Genomic DNA, 4,977 nt, shown 5'->3' on the forward strand with positions numbered 1-4,977 from the left:
CCCCCCCCCCCCCCCCCCCAGCATTTTCATTTTTCAAACACTAGAGGATGCTGTTTTTTCTATTTATACATAATAAGCAACCTCACATATGAGACCTTGTGTGGCTCAAAAGACCCAATTAAGATTTAATTCAGTTCAGTTAAACTGAATTTCAGATTATTCAGTTTAATTGAACTGCACCATTTACACAGCACTTTAACAATGCACAATATCCCATAGGAGCCTTACAGAGTGGCACTAGCGGGAACAAAAACCTCCCCAAGTCTAAGAATAAAACCTTAGGAGGAACCAAACCTCAACCCAGAAGGTAGAACCAAGTGGTATATCAGTTTAAGTGAGCCACAAAAACCTCCCCACGTCTAAGAATAAAACCTTAGGAGGAACCAAACCTCAACCCAGAAGGTAGAACCAAGTGGTATATCAGTTTAAGTGAGCCACAAAAACCTCCCCACGTCTAAGAATAAAACCTTAGGAGGAACCAAACCTCAACCCAGAAGGTAGAACCAAGTGGTATATCAGTTTAAGTGAGCCTATTAGTCCATTTCTTCTTTTACTTTTAAATGGTGAATAATGAGGATGTGTGAAGTGTAGTTGGGTCATATGCAATTGAATATTTTGTACAGGCAGGCCCTAGCATGACCTTAATAGCCTGTTGGAAGATTCTGTTATTACACCATCTGCATATGTCTATAGGCTTACCCTGTGCACTAAATGCAAGCATAAGATGGCCTTATACTGACCTGAACATTTATTATTATTATTATTAAATACTGGGATTGCATCCAACCTATCCCATATCTTTTTATGTTCAGATGTGATACTTCTAAATTTCAAAATACAACATAGTAAAAACAATGTATTAAATACACCTTTAGGTGGCGCTAGATCGTTCAGCAAAAATAACAAATATACAAAAAGTGTTGTCAGACTGAATTTAAAAAGCTTCCTATATAAAGCCTCCATTCGAACTGAGCTCTGTGAACAATCTGTCTTCAGATGTGGCTCTTTTGGCTGGAGGGTGAGAGTGAGTCGGGCTTATTGTCTGGGTCTTTTGTTCTCATTGTATAGCTCGATCTGCTTCAGAGTAATTGAAAACACCCATAGAAGATCTATGACTAAACAGATTTGATACATTTCCTTAAAAGGTGAAAACAGTTATGAAATACTAGCTGCAATAAGACAACAAGCACAGCTGATAAAATTATTAAATCTATGGTGCAAACAGCAATTTGTAAAGTAAAAAGGTGAAATTTTCGGATGTTTATTCCAGAGTACAGTATTTTTTGCTCCCACAAAACAGCCATTATTCGCCATAATAGTAATCATTCTAAACTATGAATGCATAGAAAATATAAATTATAATACACTCAACTTTATCAAGCAATAGCATAATGTAAACTTGGGTTCAATGTAATTTATGCATTGAAACTTCAAAACAAATATTCATTCAGAACTTTTGTGTTCTATTATAAATTATATTTTGGACAAGACAACTGTTGCAGATCAGTCTACTCTGCTTAAGCTGTCATAAAGAGTCTAATAGAATCCAGATTTAGGATTTGCATGTTCTGATGCGCAAATCGAGTGCATTTCTTACAAGTCCATTGTGTTCATGAAGTGCAGATCAAAAGATGAATTGCACAGTTCTAATTTAAGACATGAGAGCAGGGAAAAAGCCCTCATCAAAATGAAAGAGAAACAAGGAAAAAGTGCGAGGGTGAGGAGGGGACAATAACAAAGCAAGCACTGAAGAGACCCTGAAGTGGACCATCATTAAGCTCATATGCTCTTCACATGCTGTGGTCCTGCATGCTGGGGCTTCCTTACGCACAGATTTTACCACGGATTTACGTCAGCAGCCTTGTAATGCAGTCAGTCAACGCTGACAAACTTCAAACTGTCTTAGGAACCCACTTGAACCTAAATGGAATCTCATTGCACCATATTCATAGTAAGGTTGGCAAGTGGATAATAGTTAAAAATAAATAAATAAATAAATAAAACCAAATGGCATTTGCAAAGAGAGTATCGTATATTTTTCTCTGAACTAATTTCACATTTCTTTTTTTTTTTTTTTTGCTTTTACCAACTAGATTCAAATAGATTTTTTGTGTATTCATTAAAAAAAACCGTATTTTCTACAGTATGGTTTGAAACATGTCCATAAAATATTTTGTTTCAAATGTGTTTGTGTGTTTACAGGCCTTTTAGGGTCACTGATCAGAAGACTGAGGCTTTTGAAACAATTTGTATGTTTATTTTCTTCATAAAGTAATGGATAACATATATAACTACTAATCTGAACATTTGGACATGAGAAATTAATGCATAAAATAAATAAATTCTCACACAACAAAACAGACAGCATCAAAAACTTGATGGTTTTTGATTGTCATGTTATTGAGCAACACTGCTCTGGGTTTGTTCATTTGAGGTTTGAATTGAAATCGAAAGACTTTCTGTCTGCTTTGCGAATAATTCCCCAAAGGCTTCGCTTGCTTTTGCTGACCTGTTTCACTGACTCGTTGCTCTTAGCCAGTTGCTTCTGGATCTCGATTCCCGTAACGCTGTGGCTTCTAAAGAAACGATGAGTGATTGGAGACTCATGTGGAAGGGTGCTGCCATGTGTCTGGGTGGGTGATGTCCTGACAATGACGCTTCTTTTCATTTCCAGCTTAGGGTGTCTGGATGGGTTTATCTCTTCATCATGACCCCAACGTCTATGGCCCTGGAAGAAGAACGCCTCTTCGTTGGCCATTTGTGGGCTTTTGCTTAAAGTTACGAAGCCGTATGGAGTGGTGACCTTGGGAAGGTGAGGTAAAGAAAGCGCCGCTCGACTGGCAGGGTCAGAGCAATGTTCAGCCTCCAGCAGAGGACTAGAGAAAGAACAGTCTCTCTGAGTTTGAGCCCGTTTGATGTCCGAAATGGCTTTTCTTCCAGGTACAGGAGATGCGCTGAACCCCTAAGAAGATGATGATGATGACACCGATGATGAAAGAGAAAGCCTGGGATGATAGGAACCGCTAATGTCGTCAATGCTCCCCCAGTCCTCGTCTTCTTCACCTTGTTGTTCTTTCTCATTCACTCTGGATCTATAGCCGTCCTCCAGGGTGAGTTTTGGAATGGTGAATTGTGGGATGCTGTCCGGTGTCACGACTATACTTCGTATACTGTCTTTACTCCCGCGGTTTTCCGACCCCAGCGAACTTCCGAAAGAACAACTTCTCGCGGTGGCCCATTTGAGCGCGAGTATTCCCGCGGAACTGTGCCTGCGCGCGAACGGGAATCCCGCGCTTTCTGACTGGCTGTCGGCAGACTCGGCACTCGTCCCCGTGCAGTTTCCAGCACTGATGGTGAGCGTTACTGTCATGTTCATGTGCAGTGCTGCCATGCTGTGCTCGGTCTTACTATATACAATATGAACAAGTGTTGTTCATTACCTGTTTGTGGAAAGTTGTGACTGAAAGAGCAGCCTCAGAGATTTATAGTCCTCCAGACCCTTCAAATCTGCCCCTCTCCGTTTGTCTTAGACGTGCGTAAATGTGACGAGGGAGCCGTGAGCGGAAACATGCCCAAATGTGTCTCTCTCCCGCCTGAAGGCTATCCTCCGTGACTGACGTTGATGACAGAAACGAAACCCTCATGAAATTGTAGTTTGGTAACCAGGGCCTGATTTACCTCTTTTCGTGACATAGGAACCCCCTCCCTATTAATATAATAGGCCTAACATTAGCTACCACCCAAGCAAACAAAAATATTTCTTAATCAGTGGAAACCGTTACAGTGTTTTCTATCGCAATAAGCGCTTGCGTTCAATCAATAAAAATCGAATGTAGTTCTTAATTTGTTTGAGAACTGAGAAAGACCATTCCATTAATTGCCGCAGCGTCGTGGCCACATAACCACTTCAGGAGTTCATTATCTCTCTAATCATTTTAACGACCTGGAGTCACAACCACACATCAAGACATTGTTAAGATGATTTATTTCAAGACATTTGTCATGTTTCCGTTCTGAAATCTCGTGTGTGTTGAACTAATTTTTTACGTACCTTAACCTTCATAACATCATAACCTTCCATTGCAAATTCCAAAATGTCATTTTAGAGCTAATAACAGAGGCTTGAGACATTGATATGCAGGATAATGCAGTTATTAATGCAGTCTAATGCAGTTATTAGAGAGAGAGAGAGATTAAGCGCGTGTGAATACGTGCGTCTGTGCGTCTCGCAGCAGTATTCAGCCGCAGCGTCTACTAATAGCGAATCTTTAAGTTAAACTGCTTCAAGAACCTTGCTACTGAGAAATGTCATGTAGCTTTTCAGCTGCGAAACTATTTTATTGATAAATTCGCGGGGCAGCGCTGACAACAAGTTTCTGGTCGCGTCTCCGCGTGTGTGCGTCTGTGAGAGAGAACGGGAGAAAGAAAACTTATTTCCATAGCCTACATAAAAAAAAAGGTTGAAGACATGGAAATACTTTGTCATTTTTGACCCTATTGTTTGTTATATTTATTTGCGCAATGTCTTCTGGGGTTTTGGTTCTTTTACTGTTGTAGATAGCCCACTGTATATCAAAAATATTATATATCTGTTCATTGTGTTTGGGCCCCCCTGGACCAGCGAGCATAGGCACGTGCCTAGAATGCGTAAATCCGGCCCTGTTGGTAACCATAGTCACTGCAATTACTGTTAATAGAATAAACCAGAAAACAAAACCAAACAAAATGGCAGAAAGATTATGAAAACTCTTTGAAGTGATATACTATATTTAAGTCGATTTTACATTTAAAACGTATATCATGGTACTTTCCTAGTAACAAATAATTACCACATGTATATATTTGTACTCTAAGATAGGCCTACTTAAAGGGGTCATATGATGCGATTTAAATTTTTCCTTTCTCTTTGGAGTGTTACAAGCTCTTGGTGCATAAAGAAGATCTGTAAAGTTGCAAAGACTAAAGTCTCAAATCCAA

This window comes from Sinocyclocheilus anshuiensis, unplaced genomic scaffold (genome assembly GCF_001515605.1).
Source record: "Sinocyclocheilus anshuiensis isolate Anshui unplaced genomic scaffold, SAMN03320099.WGS_v1.1 scaffold735, whole genome shotgun sequence".
In the NCBI taxonomy this organism is placed as follows: Eukaryota; Metazoa; Chordata; class Actinopteri; order Cypriniformes; family Cyprinidae; genus Sinocyclocheilus; species Sinocyclocheilus anshuiensis.